Genomic DNA, 18870 nt, shown 5'->3' with positions numbered 1-18870 from the left:
GTGCTCTAATTTACACAGATTTTATTAAAAAGGAGTACTTATGGCATCTTAGAGACTAACATATTTATTTGAGCATAAGCTTTCGTGAGGTGCCTCAGGTACTCCTTTTCCTTTTGCGGATACCAGACTAACACGACTGCTACTCTGAAACAGATTTTATTGTTTCTGACTTCCTTGCTAATTTTTAATTTAAAAACCAAACTTATTTTACAGATATTTACAAAGACAGTTTATCCTCAAGATGTTAGGTGGATATTTCTCCATCAAATTTACACCTTCACGATTGTCTGTCTCAGCAAAAAGGTGATGGATTGAATGGGTTTGGGAGTGTGAAATACCCTCTCACCACTAGAATGCTTGCTGCAGCACAGGGGAGAGGCACAGTGGCAGCGTAACTTGAGGAATCTCGTACTGCTGCTGCTCATGCTGTACCTGTTCTCATATCAAATTGTATTGACTGAAGGTTTTTGCGATGTCAAAGACAAAAAATACATACAAACAGCCCCTAAAATATTCAGCAGTAAACAAAATACATCTAAAATGGCTAGTCTGTACACGAAGTTTAAAAAAAAACAACCCACAACCCCCCCCCGCCCCAAAGCAGTAAGTATACAAAAAACCTTGCTCTTAAATCTCCAAATTTATTGTTTTAAAATTTAGGGCCTGCTTCAGTTTGTATTTAGGGGTTTCTTGCCTTTGACTTCAGTGGGAGCAGAATTGTGCCCTTTGTGAAAAGTGTTAAGCATGTAAAGTTTATGTCCATCTTACTGTATAAAACAAGACAGTTCAGTAGATTCTGATAAGACCAATAAACAGAATATGATGAGATGGAATAAAACTTTAAGTTTTTCTGGCTGCAAGAGGAGTTTGGAAGGTTCATAATCCAGAAACCTTGTCACTTGGGGCTCAGGTGTCTGTTTTCTCTTTCAGACAGATGAGGTTAGTTTCCTCAGATGTGTATGTGAATACATTATCTTTTCACCCATTGTATTCCATGTGTCAGAGGCTAGCTATGTATTTTCATGCTGCTGCTGGCCTCTGCTTGGAGGGTGTACAGTGAGGTGGTGTGGGAATAGGGCGTAGGAGGTGCTGCTGCTGTCACTGGCTGCCATTGCAGTGCAAGAACATAGAATCATGGGATTAGAAGGGACTGCAGTGGTCATCTAGTCCAGCCCCCTGCCAAGATGAAGGATTTGTTGTGTCTAAACCATCCAAGACAGATGGCCATCCACCATCTTTTTGTAAACCTCTAATAAAGAAACTTCCACGACTTCCCTAGGGAGTTTGTTATATTGTCCTACTATTCTTACAGTTAGGAAGTTTTTCTTGAGATATTATCTAGATCTACTAAGCTGTAGTTTGAACCCACTGCCTCTTGTCCAGCCTTCTGTGGCAAGAGAGAACAACTTTTCTCCATCTTTTTTATGGCAGCCTTTCAGGTACTTGCAGACTGCTATCATGTTCCCCCTTAATCGCCTCGTTTCCAAACTAAACATATCCAGTTCCTTCAGCCTTTGCTCTTATGGCTTGCTTTCCATCCCTTTGATCATCTTTGTTGCTCGTCTCTGGATCCTTTCCAGTTTCTCTACATCCTTTCTATACAACGGTAGTAAAAAATTGGACACAGTACCCCAGTTGAGACCTAACCAGCGCCAAGTAGAGCAGTACTATCCCCTCCTTGCATGCGATACTATGCCTCTGTTAATGCAACCCAAAATTGCATTTGCTTTGTTTAGCAACAGCCGCGCATTATTGACTCATGTCGAGGTTGTGATCCACCACAAGTCCCAGATCTTTTTCACCAGTGCTGCTGCCAAGCCAGTTATCTCCCAATCTGTATTTGTGCATTTGTTTTTTTCCCATAAGTGTAGCACCTTATATTTGTCTTTGTTGAATTTCATTTTGTTGTCTGTAGCCCAATTCTCCAATTTATCAAGATCCCTTTGAATTTTAGCTCTATCCTGAAAAGTGTTTGCAATCCCTTTCCCAGCTTTGTGTAATCAACTGCTAATAGCAACAACTCCCAATGGCTGGAGATGGGGCACTAGATGGGGAGGGCTCTGAGTTACTACAGAGAATTCTTTCCCAGGTGTCTGGCTAGTGGGTTTTGCCAACATGCTCATGATTCAACTGATCATCATATTTGGGGTCAGGAAGGAATTTTCATTCAGGTCAGATTGGCAGAGACCCTGGGTTTTTTTTTTTCCATCTTCCTCTGCAGCATAGTCACATTGCTTGCTGATTTAAACAAGAGTAAATGGTAACTTGAAGTCTTTAAATCAAGATTTGAGGACTTCAGTAACTCAGCCAGAGGTTATGGATCTATTACAGAAGGGGGTCGGTTAGGTCCTGTGGCCTGTGGTGTGCAAAGAGGTCAGACTAGATGATCGTGACGGTCCCTTCTGGTCTTAAAGTCTAGGAGCACCTCTTATTAGTCCCACTGGTTAGAAGCAGCAGATCTCATTGCTTGGCCACTGCAAGATTTGTTCATGCTTAAGTCATGGTTTCTAAAGTTTTCTGAGACGCCATAAGATTCAATAATTTTCATTTAAAAAAAAAAAAATCTTAGACTCTACAGAAATAGATGGCATTTGTCAGACTCTCCTAGAAATGCTGCCTTCTCACTCTGGGTGAGGTGATGAGGGACTTCATCAGACTGGGAGATTATGTATATACTGCTCATTAAAAGAAATGCAAGACAGTTATCTGACTGTAACTTGAAGACTTTTATATTTTGTAACATTCTGGAAGAAAGCTCAGTGTTTTTTCAATTGCATTTTTCAGTGTGTTTTTAAAAAAATATTCATTGTTACTGTTAGATATGTGCTAAAAGTGCCATACTTGAGTGAGTGGGAAAGTGATTTTATATGTTTTGTGAAATATAATTTGTAAAGCAGTTTAGGATCCTTTGTAATGAGAGGAGCTGTATAATATAACATATGTACTTGTCAGAAGCACTTATTTGAATATTTAGGAGGATGTGTTGAGTAAAGTAGTTGCAGCTGTGTTTTTTGGGGTGTCTATGCCTAAATAGGGAATACCTAGTGATGCGGTATAAAGTCCTGAATCTGAAATGGGTCTCTTTCTGCTGAGTAATAAATAGGTACATTACTTCTAAGTCATGGGGATCTAGGACTGTCATCTCAAATAAGTGCTAATAAATCCTTTTTTTCATAGAATCTTAGAAGTGTAAGACTGGAAGGGACCTTAGTAGGTCATCTAGAGGAGTGGTTCTCAAAGCCAGTCCGCCGCTTGTTCAGGGAAAGCCCCTAGCGGGCCGGGCTGGTTTGTTTACCTGCCACGTCTGCAGGTTTGGCCGATCGCGGCTCCCACTGGCCGCGGTTCACCGTTCCAGGCCAATGGGGACTGCAGGAAGCGGCACGGGCCGAGGAATGTGCTGACTGCCCTTCCCGCAGCCCCCATTGGCCTGGAGCAGCAAACCGCGGCCTGTGGGAGGCGCGATCAGCCAAATCTGCGGACGTGGCAGGTAAACAAACTGGCCCGGCCCGCCAGAGACTTTCCCTGAACAAGCGGCAGACTGGCTTTGAGAACCACTGATCTAGAGCAGTCCCCTGCACTGAGGTAGGACTAAGTATTCAATGTCCACGCCTCAGTATCCTCTTCTACAGACTAAACAACCTCCCCTGTTTCTTTTTTTCAATCTTTCCTCATTGGTCATCTTTTCTAGACTTTTAATCATTTTTGTTACTCTCCTCTAGACTTTCTCCAGTTTGTTCATATCTTTCCCAAAGTGTGGTGCCCAGAACTGGATGCACTACTTCAGTTGAGGCCATATCAATGCTGACTAGAATGGAAGAATTACTTCTCGTGTCTTGCTTACAACACTCCTGCTAATACATTCCAGAATATTTGCTTATTTTGCAACAGTATTAAATTGTTGACTCATATTTAGCTTGTGATCTGTCATAAACCCCAGATCCTTTTAGGCAGTACTTCTTCCTAGGCAGTAATTTTCCATTTTGTATTTGTCCAATTGATTATTCCTTCCTAAGAATAGTCCTTTGTATTTGCCCTTATTGAATTTCATCCTGTTTATTTCAGACCATTTGTCAAGATCATTTGAATTTTAATCCTGTCCTCTAAAGTGCTTGCAACCCCTCCCAGCATGGTTTCATCCACACATGTTAAGTTTACTCTCTGTCATTATCCAAATAATTTATGAAGCTATTGAATAGAATCAAACTCAGGACAGATCCCTGTGGGACCCCAGATGATATGCTCTTTCAGCTTAATTGTGAACCATGAGAAAACTTTTCCAAACCAGTGGTGCACCCACCTTATCATAGGTCCATCTAGACCAGTGGTTCTCAAACTTATTTGATCGGGTCCCCTTTCTTTGTGTCTGTCCCCAGTGAGGGATTGGGGCAGGGAGTGGGGGAAGAAGGAGAGCCTGAGCCTGAGCTGCCTCCTAGTGAGGGATTGGAGCAGAGGGTGGGCAAGGAGAGCCCAAGCTTGGCCTACGTCTTGGTCAGCTATTACGGGGAGGGGAGGAGAGCCCAAGCCTGGATGGTAGGGCTCCGTCCCCTTTTACCACTGCCTACGGGGTGTGCACGGCCCTTCTGCATTAACCCCAGCCATCCGGGGCTGACAGCTAGAGCTCTTTATTTAAAAAATAACAAACAACAAAACAGTACACGACTCGGGCCTCCCTTGGGAGGTCCGCCCCAGTTTGAGAACTAATGATCTGGACTATATTTTTCTAGTCTGTTTGAGAGGGTCATGTGAGACTGTATTAAAAGCCTCACTAAAGTCAAGATATATATGACATCTGCTTCCCTGCTATCCACAAGGCTTGTTATTCTGTCAAAGAAGGATATTAGGTTGCTCTGACATGATTAGTTCTTGACAAATCCTTATTGCCTGTTACTTATCCATTTATTTTCTTATACGTGTTTACAGATTGATTGTTTCATTATGTGCTCCATTATCTTTCCAGGTACTGAAGTTAAGTTGACTGTTCTGTAATTCCCTTATTGTCCTTATTCCCCCTTTTTTTTTTATAGATAGGTACTATATTTGCCCTTTACTTATCCTGTCCTCCATGAGTTCTCAAAGATAATTGCTAATGGTTCAGAGAGGTCTTCAGCCAGTTTCTTAAATAGTTAAGAATGTATTTCATCAGGCCCTGCCAACTTGAAGACCTTTAAATTGTCTAAGGCTATGTGTACACTAGAGAGCTTACAGTGGCACAGCTGTAACAATGCAGCTGCGCTGCAGTAAGATCTCTCGTGTAGCTGCTCTGTGCCAAGGGGAAAGAGCTCTCCTGTTTACATAATTAAGCCACCCCCCTTGAGTGGAGTTATCTATGTCAGCGGGAAAAGCTCTGCCACCGACATAGTGCTATGCACACTACCATTTATGCTGGCATAATTTAGGTCACTCAGGGGAGTGTTTTTTTTCACACCCCTGAACGACATAAGTTTTGTCGACATAAGTGGTAGTGTAGACATGGCTGAAGTAATTCTTAACTTGTTCGTTTCCTATTTTAGCCTCAAATCCTACCCAATTTACACTTCTGCCATTGCTGCATTTTCTGTTATTTCTGTTATTGTCATTCCGTCCTCATTGTGTAATGCGCCTACCTTATCCTTGGTCTACCTCTTGCTTCTCATAAGCTATAAAAAAAATTTGTTGTTACCCTTTATGTCCCTAGCCAGTTTAATCTTTTTTTTTGCCTTGGCCATTCTAATTTTGTCCCTACATGCTTGTTGTTGGTTTTTTTTATATTCATCCTTCATAATTTGACCTAGTTTTCACTATTTGTATGACTCATTTTTGAGTTTCAGGTTATTGAGGATCTCCTGGTTAAGTCAGGGTGGTCTTTTCTCATACTTCATATTTTTCCTATGTATTGGAATAGTTTGCTCTTGTGCCCTTAATACTGTCTCTTCAAAAAAAACCTGCCAATTCTCCTGAACATTTTTTTTTCCCTTACGCTTGCTTCCAATGGGATCTTGCCTACCAATTCTCTGAGTATGCTGACTCATAGAAGCGTAGGACTAGAGACTTCAAGAGGTCATCTAGTCCAGTCCCCTGCACTCAAGGCAGGACTACATAATAACTAGACCATTCCTTACAGGTGTTTGTCTAACCTGTTCTTAAAAAACCTCCAATGACGGGGGTTCCACAACTTCCCTAAGCAATTTGTTCCAGTGCTTAACTACTCTTATGTCCAACCTAAACCTCTCTTGCTGCAATTTAAGCCCATTGCTTCTTGTCCTATCCTCAGAGATTAACAAGAACAATTTTTCACCCTCCTCCTTGTAACAACTTTTTATGTACCTGAAAACTGAGCGGGGGACATAAGTCCTCTCTTCTCCAGACTAAACAAACCCAGTTTTTTCAGTTTTGCTCATAGGTAATTTTCTCTAGACCTTTAATCATTTTTGTTGCTGTCCTCTGGACTTTCTCCAATTTGTTCACATATTTCCTGAAATGTGGTGCCCAGAACTGGACACAGTACTCCAGCTGAGGCCTTATCAGCACAGAGTAGAGCGGAGGAATTACTTCTCGTGTCGTGCTTACAACACTCCTGCTGATACATCCCAGAGTGATGTTCTCTGTTTTTGCAACAGTGTTACAGTGACACACATTTAGCTTGTGATCCACTACAACCTCCAGATCCCTTTCTGCAGTATTCCTTCCTAGGCATTCATTTTCCATTTTGTGTTTGTGTAATTGATTATTCCTTCCTAAGTGGAATACTTTGCATTTGTCCTTATTGAATTTCATTCTATTTACTTCAGACCATTTCTCCAGTTTGGCCAGATCATTTTCAATTTTAATCCTGTCCTCCAAAGCAATTGCAACCCCTCCCCTTGGTATCATCCACAAACTTTATAAATGTACTCTCTACGCCATTATCTAAATCATTTATGAAGGTATTGAACAGAACTGGACCCAGGACCAATCCCTGCGGGACCCCACTTCCAGCCTGACTGTAAACCACTGATAACTACTCTCTGGGAATGGGTTTCCAGCCATTGTGCCCCACCTTATAGTAGCTCCATCTAGGTTGTGTTTCCCTAGTTTGTTTGAGAAGGTCATGCAAGACAGTATAAAAAGTCTTATTAAAGTCAAGATATACCACATCTACCACTGCCCCCCATCCACAAGGCTTGTTAACCTGTCAAAGAAATCTATAGGTTGGTTTGACACGATTTGTTCTTGACAAATCTATGCTGACTGCTACTTATCACCTTATCTTCTTGATGTTTTCAAATTGATTGCTTGATTATTAGCTCCACTAGCTTTCTGGGTACTGAAGTTAAGCTGATTGGCCTGTAATTCCCTGGGTTGTCCTTATTTCCCCTTTTTTTATAGAATGGCACTATATTTGCCCTTTTTCCAGTCCTCTTGAATCCCTCCCATCTTCTATGAGTTTTCAAAGATAATCGCTAATGGCTCAGATATCTCCTTAGTCAGCTCCTTAAGCATTCTAAGATGAAGTCTGCCTTCTTGAAGTCCACGGTCTTTATTCTGTTGTTTTCCCTCCTACCATTATTTAAAATAAATATAAATAAGCTAAAAGCATTGTAGTTTATAAATCTTTTGGACAATAGACACTAATTCAGATGTCTTGAGTGGAAGAGGAGGGTAGTGAGTTTGGGGGTGAGGAGGAAAATATATCCAACCCTGAATTTCAGAAAGCTGTGAGGAAGAGCTATGTTTATGCCAGGTTTGTGCTGTATGATGCATAATCTTCATGTTTTCAGAAATAGTTTCTTAGGTCTGAGTACAAGTGTGATTGGATTTAAAATCAAACAACTTAACTGGAAAATGAAGTTTTGGATGCAGTGCTTTCTGTGTATTCTTTTTGAACATATTTCAGTTTCCTGCTCTAAGTATTCAAAAGTTGGCACTTCCTACTGTATATTGAGGCCATTGCAAAAAATAAAATAAAATAAATAAAAAATGCTTGTGTTCTGGAAGGGACTGAACCAATGCAGCACGATCAGCTAAAAGCAATGCTAATGCTTTATATCAAATGACTAAAGAACATACTGCACCCTGCCTTATGAAAGCCTATAAGTAGCTGAAGGAATGGAAAACTGAAGTTCCCTTTGGAAAGATTCCCACTCTGTCTGGGAGTGGGAAAGGAGAAGATTGATTGATTGTTTGTTTGTTTGTTCCCCTGTAGAAGAAACAGAGCCTATTCCAAAGTCCTGTGGATTTCTGGGATTTGTAAGGGCATAGAGCAATGCATAGATGAAAGAAGCCAGAAGGGTGAAAATATTGTATTAAACCCTGATTTCCATAGCTGTGTAAGGAAGTGTTATGTCGGAGTTGTTGCCATATGGCTTGGGTAGGGTGACCAGATAGCCAGTGTGAAAAATCGGAATGGGGGTTGGGGGTAATAGGTGCCTATAACAGACAAAGCCCTGAATATCGGGACTGTCCCTATAAAATCGAGACATCTGATCACCCAAACTGCTTGGGTGGAATTGAAATGTCAGAGTTTTGTGTATCTGCTGCAGCCTGCAAACCCTCCTTTCAGAAGGTGTTACTAACACAAATGGAGCTAAGCTGGAAAGTTAGCATAGTTCATGTTCTTGGCCTCCAAGTTGCCAGAAGAAACAATGCATGTCCAACCTAATTTAACCTCTGGTCGTCCCAGGCCTGCCTCTTCCACATGTGCAGATTCTCAGAGCAAGGATCAGCCCTTACTGGGGCAGAAAAGCTACAATGCTGTGAAGGTGGCTAACCTTCAATGCTGTGAAGGTGTTCTCTTAAGACAGGCAAAAAAAACTATGCGAGGAAGATCCTTTTTGTGTACTGGCTTGTGGGGCACAATCTGGCCTTTAGTGAGGCTTCCCCCTTATTAAATAAATGAATAAAAAATTGAAATGCAATATGTAGCTTTAACTTTTCTGAAGTTCTTTGTTTTGCAGATGTGATATAATCTTGTTTATTCAAAACAGGACCGACCACCTGAAGTCTATTAATGACACTGAAAAGTCTCATGATTATCCTAAACCTTGATTATTCAGGTGTCATGATATTGGGTGGCCAGTGTTGTGTTGGACAAAGTACAGTACAAATATTTATAAAGAACATTTTGGCATTAGCTACATACAGAATTTTTCATACAGGGAAATAGGGTACAGTATTTATAAGCCTCAGTATTTAGAGGGATGACCTCCATATAGCGGCTTGTGGGTATGGCTCAAAGAATTTGCATCAGCTTAAATGTTTGTATTGCGTTTTTCTGGAGGAACTGCAAAGCCCATATACCAGTAACTATAGAGTGTAGTTTCTGGCATGAATCACAAACAACTTATAAAATAATATGGATCATAATTTTAAAAATTCCTTTTACAGAAATAAAAATGGGAATATTCCTGCCTGAATCACATGCTTATTTAGTGCTGTCTCATCTGTCATTCAGCTGGCGTTCGTCACTGAATTTGCTTATAAGCATTGTGGGAAGTGCCACTTCCTTTATTCTGTTTAGCATGTGTTGTGCGTGCTCCAAAGATGCTGACTAGCCAATGGTTGAGTGACTAGTGCCTTCATCATTGCTCTGAGGCAAATTTCATTATTGTCATCCTCTTCTTCTTTATCTTAGATCAGAAAAGTATGACCGCTGCTGATTATGCTTGCCAGTTCACTACTTCTTGTGAGGGTGGGACTTCACAGATGATTAACTGCTACTTTATGTTGCTTTGTAACTATGCTCATTTTAAACCAGAGACGAGAAAATGGATTTAATTTTTAATATGGGTTTGTGTAACCAATTAATCATCTACAATAGCCTGTGCTACAATCACCAGTTTTAAAAAGGAGAGAGATTGACAATATTGCTCATGGATTAGCCTGAGCTGTGGACTAGAGAGATGATCCAATAGGTAAATGCTCTGGAAAAGAGCACTGGATACTAACGCTCTACCCAAAAGTAAAGCATCTTCCACAGTTTTCTAAAGAAGGTCATTTCCCCTGTCTGTCTCCTCCTGCTGTGAGGTCTTTTTAGATTGTAAACTCTTTGGGGTGGAGACTGTCTCTTTTTTTTGTTTGTTTGTTTGTTAGAGTGTAATACAATGGGCCCCTGACATGGATGAGCCCTCTAGGTGATACCGCAATAAAATGTTTAAATATTTAAGTCGTCACTGAAAAATGTGGCCACTGAATGAAAATCAGAAATGCATGATGCTTCAATTGTGCTCAAAAAGAAAAGGAGTACTTGTGGCACCTTAGAGACTAACAAATTTATTTGAGCATAAGCTTTCGTGAGCTACAGCTCACTTCATCGAATGCATCCGATGAAGTGAGCTGTAGCTTTTCTTTTTGCGAATACAGACTAACACGGCTGCTACTCTGAAACCAATTGTGCTCAGTTTGTTTCCTTTTTAATGCTTGAAATAATAGTGAGAGATGTATGATAATGGCTGAGTTAGAAGTAGCTCAAGCAGTAATGCTGTCTTTGTGATTGCACCTACGCCAGCTATGTGGGATATTTATCAAAAGAATTGGAAAATGTGTGTTGTATTTATAGTGGTTCAGCATTGTCTGTCTGTGAAATAACTTTACAGACACCAAGTAATACAGGGTTATAAACTTTCGTAGTTTGAGATGCATGCCATTTGTTAACTGGTGCTGTACAATATGTGGAAAAGTTTTTGAACTTTTTTTTTAAACAGTTGGCAACGTTGTCTGAAATGCTGCAGAACTTTACAACATAACAATACCAGTAATCAGTTTCTGCTTTATAATTAAATGACCTAACTTTCAAATTAGTAAATTGACATAACGGAGCTGGCTTATATCACTCTTCTTGTTGGGTATCAGTTTTGTTTTCATGTTTATTAGTTTCCTTTAAGGAAGCTGCCTGATATCATCTGGCCTCCTCTTAATTTTAAAATGGCATTTACATGTAAAAACATTCCCTTTTATATAGTGCTACCCCCGAAAATGTGTTACTCTAGATCTAGTCTTGTGCTGTTTTAGTCAGTTTCATAGATGCTTGGGTGGTGAGGATGGGGGAGACACTGATTAGTTGAGGCTCATATGAGAATAATATGAAAAATGTCCAGAAAATGGGGCTTTAATATTGATAGGATGGGTTGGAGTTTTTCTTGTGTTTCAAGCTTAATTTTCAAAATAAAATGCCCCGACTGAAAAGCTTTAAGTCAAGCAGTGTACACAAAAGTAGGGAAATGTGTTACCCTCTTTGGTTCTGGCACAGCTAACAAGGTACAGTATCAGATCACCTGAGATTCTCTAAATCACAAAGGAAAATATTCCAGAATTCTGCAACTTCCCAGTAATCCTCCAGGGAAACTGAGTGACTTGGGAAAAGGGTAATGGAATATAGATCTTGCTGGTCTTTATTTTAATTAGGAAAACAGATTGAAAAGTTGAATTGACAGTGAACCTTCTCAAGAGACTGAACAATTTCTTCAAACATCGATGAGAATATGAAATTAGAGTGTACACAGAAAAGGGAATGCACAACCCACTCAATACATAATTTTACAGTACATTGAAAAATGTTGTCTCCTCCTGTCTGAGCTAATGGTCTCATGCATTTGTTCAAAGATTATTTATGGAGTAATACATTACTAAAACAAGTAACCTACATGACTGTAGGATATGTCACATCCTCCTTTCAATTTTGCCCTTCTTAGAGATTGTGCCAGTCTCCAGTGGGTTGCCCACTAACTGACAGGGATTGGCTTTAGAAAACCTCACTAACCTGTGGATCTGGTTCTCAAGCAAACTTTCAGACTTAATTGAACTTTGGCATTGAATGACAGCATACTGTTAGGTGAGAGGCAAGTATATTGGGGCAGAGTTTGAGACTACATAGAACTGATACATATTTTCGTGACTTAATAAAATCTTATGTATTCCAAAGATCTTTTTCCTACTTAACAGCCCAGAGTGCTTCACTGTAAATACTGAAATTGTTTCATGGTCTCCCTTAATTTATGCACACCTCCTCCCCCACCTCTTTTCTATTCATGTTACAGAATGGTGTATTTTGTTCATGTTTTTGTTTTGGGTGAGGGTGCTGGTGGACTAATTACATCATTGCTTATGGCCTACAGTTTGTCTAAGATTTATCATTCTCTTTTAAAAATCCTAATGGAGAGTATATCAAACAAGGCCTTTTCTTTTAAAATTAGGAAATGCACATTAACATATTAATGCTGTTGTCGTCAGCAGTAGCAGCGTGCATACTCTCTAGTTTTAGCATCTGCTAAAACTCTTCCAGTCCCAATCTATTACTCTCTTGAAATAAACTCTATTTCTGCTGCTTATTTAGGCCCTTTTGTTCCATAGTCTGACCATCATAGAAACCCAGAGAGATAAGATAGGAAGTGCTGAGTTCCACCAATGCCATGTGCTTACAGGAAGCAGATGGTGTGAAAATGCTCCCTTGATCCTGTCTGATTCCTGTTATATGATTGCAAAGCGTTTTTGAATTTAATAAACTATAGATTAGACCCCCTCCTTAACCTCATGATCAGTAGTGTTTTTGTTTTCAAGTCTGATTTATGCTTTCAATAGGTATTTTCCTTTTCCTCTGTGTGAGAACTAACATTTATACCTCTTTATTCCCCCAGTCATGTTTTAGGATGTAATTATGCATAAGGCAAACAAACAAAAAAATCTACAAAAAAATAGGTTGCTGCCTTTCCCCTCCCCATATTTAGGACCTCAAAACAGATTTTAATACTTTTAATATGCTACCGTAACCAATTTATTTGAGCATAAGCTTTCGTGAGCTACAGCTCACTTCATCGGATGCAAGTGAGCTGTAGCTCACAAAAGCTTATGCTCAAATAAATTGGTTAGTCTCTAAGGTGCCACAAGTACTCCTTTTCTTTTTGTGAATACAGACTAACACGGCGGATACTGTAGTTTGTCAATTGATGGGAGGCACGGGCAGAGTTTATTCTATAATATATGTTAGAAAAGGATTGGAAGAGCTTAGTTTGTGATGCCAAATGGAGACCTAATTCATGTGCCATGCAAGTTACTTTGCTTCTTAGTTCACAAGCAGGGCTGTTTAATTTTGTTAATGTGAACACTTAGTGGTTGTGGACGCCCACTCTCCCCCGGAAGCAAAAACCAGTGCAGCTTTGCTACACGCTGCAAGTACTGGATATGGGGAGGATGAGTCAGGGGGTAAGGAGTCCCTTCCCTGCCATGAAGTTCTGTGTGTGACTGAAGGATCCATTTGCCGAACAGATCACAGATCTTCAATCTTCTTTCAGCAGGGGGTTGACGGTGATTTAGGGTGGCACAAGTCTATTTCAGTCAGTGACCTGAAGTAGCTTCTGCAAAGCAGCTCCAGAGTTACTTTTAGGGCTTCAAGGGTGGTGGGAAGCATCTGCCCAATTCTTAGGGCCCTGGGCTATGGGCTGGTCTAAGGATTTCTATGGCACGTTATGAGAATGATCATTGCTCACTATGGCCTGTTTCGCTAGCTGGAGGATGTTGCTGTGATGTGAGGCTTGCATTTAAGGGTCTAATGGAGTCATAAGGCAGGAATCAGGGCCATCCTTAGGATTTATGGGGCCCTATGCAGTATTATTAAACTGATGCCCTTATGCCCAACTTGGGGCACAGCCACCACCTCCGGCCCCTGGACCTCCAGGAGACCTTCCCCCCCCATTGCTGACACACACCGAGCTTCGTATGCAGCAGACTCAGCAGCAGCCTGGGCTCGGAGCCCAGAGAGGGAGGGACGAGGCAGCAAAGGATACCAAGCCACCTGGCCCACCTCACGGCGGCGGAGAGTCCCTGTTCCCTGCAAAGACCCCCATGCCCTCTACCTCACGCAGAATACTGGCACAGTCGCCTCTGTGAATACGGCCCCTGCTTACGGAGACTGCAGCACGCGCTGGGTGTGCAGGAGTCGACCCACTCTTACCTGCTGTGCCGGTGGTGCCCCAAATTTTCAGGTGCCCTACGCAGCCACGTTTGCCTACGGATGGCCCTGGTTAATGGGATGATAAATGGATGATGGAAGTGACAACGCTGTGTGACTGATCTGGGAAAGGCCCTTTAGCTGTTTTTGCTTCTGGTGATACAATCCTTTGCTGGAGGGGAAAAATGGAATACTGGAGACAGAAGAAAGGTTAGAACAAAGGAAGGGAAAACAGGGCATGCAACTGGGCTTGGAAAGAAAATAAGGGGGAATCTTAGTGTGGAAACAGGAAAAGAGATAATACCCATATGTTTACATGCAGGAAGTTCATTGAATGTATGGTAAGTTTATTTTGCCTGTTCTCCCTCTTGTTTCCTCTTCATTTCATGACAGAGAATTAACATAATCCATTTAGGAATGACATAACTTTGTTATAAAGTATTCTATACAGAAGCATTGCGTGAGATGCCTGCAGTGTAGCCTTTACTTCAAGGTTTTGGGCGGAAGTGAGTCATGAATTGTTCTGGCTTTACAGGCTGTCACTCCCTTTGCTTGCTAGCTAAAAGGTGTACTGGAATTTTCCAGGTACAGCATTGTGGGAGGTGAGAAGGGGAAGGAAAGGGGAGAGGCCGTGAGTTGAGATTTGGAGAAGGAAGGAAGGGCATATCTCAGAGAACTAAGTCCCTTAATGTAACTTGTTTAGTGAATGAAGGAACAGTAGAAAGCTAAAAAAAATTCTTGCAGTAAATCTGTATTCAAATGACTACTGCTGTCTTTGTGTTTGCTACCTTTTTATTGCCACTTCTTTTTATTAATTTGAAATGCAAACTGATTTTCTCTCCAGCATGGATTTCAACACATTTTTGTGCTCATGCCAAGAACACTCTGTTCTGTTAAGTCATTCAGTGACGTTGAATGCTGGCCCAAAGCCAAGCTGGGTCAAGTTCATTTAAATAAGTTTTAGCGTAGGCTCTCACTGGGTGAGGAATGTCAGTCTTGTCTTCACAGGATAGGGTGCTCTGTTCTGTCAGTTTTTCTAAATAAGTTAAGTTTTTTTTTGTTTTTTTTTTAAATTGGTAACACAAAAAAAATCATTTTCATGCATGTGAATGAGATGGTAGAATGGATCTAGAACAGGGTGGGCAAACTTTTTGGCCTGAGGGCCACATCGGGGAATAGAAATTGTATGGCAGGCCATGAATGCTCACAAAATTGGGGTTGGGGTGGAAGAGGGGGTGAGGGTTCCAGTTGGGGGTGCGGGCTCTGGGGTGGGGCTGGAGATGAGGACTTTGGGGTGTAGGAGGGTGCTCTGGGCTGGGACTGAGGGGTTTGGAGGATGGGAGGGAGATCAGGGCTGGGGCAGGGATGCGGGAAGGGGTGCAGATTACAGCTGGGAATGCAGGCTCTGGGATGGGGCTGGGGCTGAGAGGTTTGGGATGCTGGAGGGTGCTCCAGGCTGGGATCGAGAGGTTTGGAGAGCAGGAGGGGGATCAGGGCTGGGGCAGAGGCGTGGGGAGAGGCTCGGGGTGCAAGCTTCGAGCGGCGCTTACCTCAAGCGGCTTCTGGAAGCAGTGGCATGTCCCTTCTCTGCCTCCTACATGGAGGCATGGCCAAGTGGCTCTGCGTGCTGGCCCATCCGCAGGCACGGCCCCTGTAGCTCCCATTGGAGCACGTAGGAGCCGGAGCGGGGCCATGCTGTGGCTTCTGGGAGCTGTGTGGTGCGGCCCTTGACCCAGCACCCTGGCTGGAGCAGGGCTGAGCCATATGGTGCGGCCCCCGACCCAGCACCCTGGCTGGAGTGCCGGAGCAGGGCAAGCCCCAGACTCCACTCCCCAGCGGGAGTTCATGGGCCCGGCCCGCAGGCCATAGTTTGCCCACCTCTGATCTAGAATATAAAACAAAACCTGTGTATTGTGACTTTCCTTCGCTTTATCAGATTTAGATTTTTTTTTTATCCTTCCCTACATCAGTCTTGACATTGTTGTGTATCTTTTCTGTTCAGCTCTGGGAGTACTACTGAAATCCCAGTGGCAGAGCCCTGATTGTGACAGAAATAGATACAGCATGGTGAATTGTATTAACACTACAATGTCTCAATCTAGGGCAGTAGTTCATATACTCTTCCCCCCACATTTAAGATTCTGGGCTTCACTCTCCTATCTTCAGTGTGTTTAGGGCTGTTCTTTAAAATACATATAATTATACTTCTATTCCAATATACACATACACCTTAAAGAAATCTATTCTGGGTCCATGTCCCTCCTAAAGAATTGTACTATGTTATGGTGGTGAAAAATCTGCCTTCATTTTATTGCTCTCTAGTTCCAACTTCCCTGTCAGGGGACTGACTGTATTACTGCTACTTTGCATAGTAGCGTACTTTTCCTTCCTGTAACCCCACCACAAATCACGCTCCAGTCCCTCCCTTCCCCCTCACTTCCAGTAACTCTGCTCTGTGAGCAATAATTTTGGAACCACTGGCAAAATAAGAGCCTGTTTGACAAGTTCATAAAACTCTTACAACAGGACACTAGTTAAGATATATAAAGTTAGGGACATCATTAAGCTGTCTCTGAGACAACTGTTTAATGTTTCAAGATCAGAAGTGAAATCCATTTTTTCCATCATATCTCTTAGATTTTTTTATTATGAATAAAATATCTGGGACAGTTCCATGATTAAAACAGTGGGAGGAAAGGGTATATGTATAAAAGAATGGAGATGTAAATTAAGGAGGTGATAATTCACAGATCCCAGCTGAAATTTCTGTCCCCTTTGACTGTGTTAACATCTTGTTTTTTGGAGTTATGTATTGTATCGTATTTCTGGGTCTTGGCTCAATTGTTGTTTGGTCTTTAAGGGAGAGAAACATAGCAGTACCAGGTTCCCATGGTTCAACACCCACTCTTCAGCTACTTGTCAGAGCTTGCTAGCTTATCTTGACTGTGTGGGAGAGTAGAGGTTGATCAACTTTGTGCTCATCGCTAGATGTCACTCATTTGCAATTATTTGGAATATCATTTGGGTTGGATTTTTTTTTTCTGAAATCATTCTGCTTCCTTGCTGCCTCAGCCAAAGGGGAAAAAAAAAAATGAGAGAAATGACAAGAAATTCTAATGGTCTGTTCCATCCTATCACCTCCTGCCCCATAAAATTGTCCTATTTTGGTACTTACTAGTTTTGAATTCTTATATGGCACATTCCTTTCTCTTTGTTCTTTCTTTGTCATTTTTATATAGTTCTGTTCACTAGTATGTGAGAGGCAAAAATAACGACAGCTGATCTTTTCAAAAGTGATTTTAAAAATATAAACAAAGGGAGACATAGTGATAGAACATTGGATCACAAAAAGGGATACTTAAAAAACAACCACTGCAAACTGAACTAGCATGTATGAAGTAGAAAAGGAGACTCCCAAACCAAAAAAACTACTCTGCGGTTAACCGCTGATGCCTTGTGATGTGTTAGGCAGTGGATGATGTTATAAAAAAGAGAGAGGGACAAGTGGGGTATGTGGGCGCGCCAAGATGATTTTGCACATGCGCCCGCTGAGATGATTTTGCTATTGTTGTCTAGTACGTTCTGTGGAAAGTGGTGCCTCTCTTGGCTTTTGCCTTGTCTTCTCCAGCATCTTGGTATTAGTTTGGTGTCTTTACTGACTCTGCAGTGTAAAATATCCCCTCTAAAGTTTTTACCCTTTTTTTTTTTTTTTTTTAAATGAGGTGTTGGCAGGGGGACTAGCCAGTGATGACTTAGCTATATGAGTTGGTACTGCTGAATGCCTAGCTAACCTTCATCATGTTTTCTCCAAAAGTGGATTTCCAGGGAGAGAAATATGTCCACCAAAGGTAAAATGTGAATAGGTATATTACTGGAAGTGCTTCTCTCTTTCCTTACTCCCACCCTCCTGCCCCACTATTGAAATCTGACTTTGAGAGTGACTTCTTGGTACTAGTCAAGTTTATAGTACACAGGCACCTATTTTGAGGCCATGCTGCTTTATAGGTTGGTAGGCAGGGGCAGCTCTGCTCAGTCAAGTTGTTGCATACCAGGTCCCTTCTCCCCCCTCTGCCATCCTCCCACATACGCAGGGGTTCAAGAGGGTCAGTTCTGTGTTGTTTGATTTTATGTAGCGAGGCAAACTAGATGTCCTGAGGTGTCTTCAGAATTCATTTAATAATAATAGTTTAACAATACTTCTCTAGCACCTTCTATTTGAGGATATCCATGTTCTTCAAATGTTAACAAATTAAGACTCTCAATGGCCTTGTGAAGTAGGTAAGTAGTAGTCCCATTCTACGGATGAGAAGCTTCACTTTCCCATTTTACAGATGACGAAACTGAGGCATTGTCTACACAGACATTTTTTTTCTCGATAACAGAAGGTGTGAATTTAAAATACTATAGTTATACGTTATTACCCTCTATTTGGACACTCTTGTTTTCCAGTACGAGTGGTTTTTTCAGTTTGGTTTGTCTCTTGGGAAGGAGTTTAAGCTAAATTGAAAAAAGCTACTCTTGTATCAGAATAAGAATGCTCACGTGTGTGGGGGTGAGTTATATTAATGTAACAATACTGGTATAATTGATAGAAAGGTTCCCATGTAGACAAGCCCTAAGACTTAGAGAGAATGACTTACTCAAAGTTATATAGGAAATCTATAGCAGAGGTCAGAAAACGTGAGAGGAAGGATGAAGTGCCTTTCTGTTAGGCTAGTCTTGAACAGGATTTTTAGGGCCATATTCTACCTGCTCTGCACAAACTACCCACTGATGCCAGTGGAAGTTCATGCCTGAACTGAGTGCTGAACATGGTCCATATAAAAGCAGATAAATCCATTCAGATTATTCTTAAATCCTATCTTTCTAGCATTTTTGGTTATAGGTTTCAGTTTTTTTATGCAGTTTAGTGATATTTTAAGAGCATTTAACTTTTTACATGGCACAGTAGAGAAAAACAGACATTCCTCTGC

At 41.4% G+C, this 18870-nt stretch overlaps 1 protein-coding gene and 1 long non-coding RNA gene across 9 annotated transcripts in view; both read left to right on the top strand.

Moving 5' to 3' along the window:
- SPIDR (scaffold protein involved in DNA repair) overlaps window positions 1-18870 on the top strand; it is a 340350-nt gene that overhangs the window by 31536 nt on the left and 289944 nt on the right. The gene's annotated exons all lie outside the window — the stretch shown is intronic.
- Window positions 1132-18793, top strand: LOC122464478. The gene is made up of 3 exons (XR_006288554.1): window positions 1132-1377; window positions 9139-9143; window positions 18783-18793. It is a non-coding gene; the product is annotated as an uncharacterized LOC122464478 (long non-coding RNA).

The sequence above is a fragment of the Chelonia mydas genome, chromosome 2 (assembly GCF_015237465.2).
Source record: "Chelonia mydas isolate rCheMyd1 chromosome 2, rCheMyd1.pri.v2, whole genome shotgun sequence".
NCBI classification, from domain to species: domain Eukaryota; kingdom Metazoa; phylum Chordata; order Testudines; family Cheloniidae; genus Chelonia; species Chelonia mydas.
The sequence above is the reverse complement of the archived record's forward strand: the minus strand, read 5'-3'. Positions and strand labels throughout refer to the sequence as shown.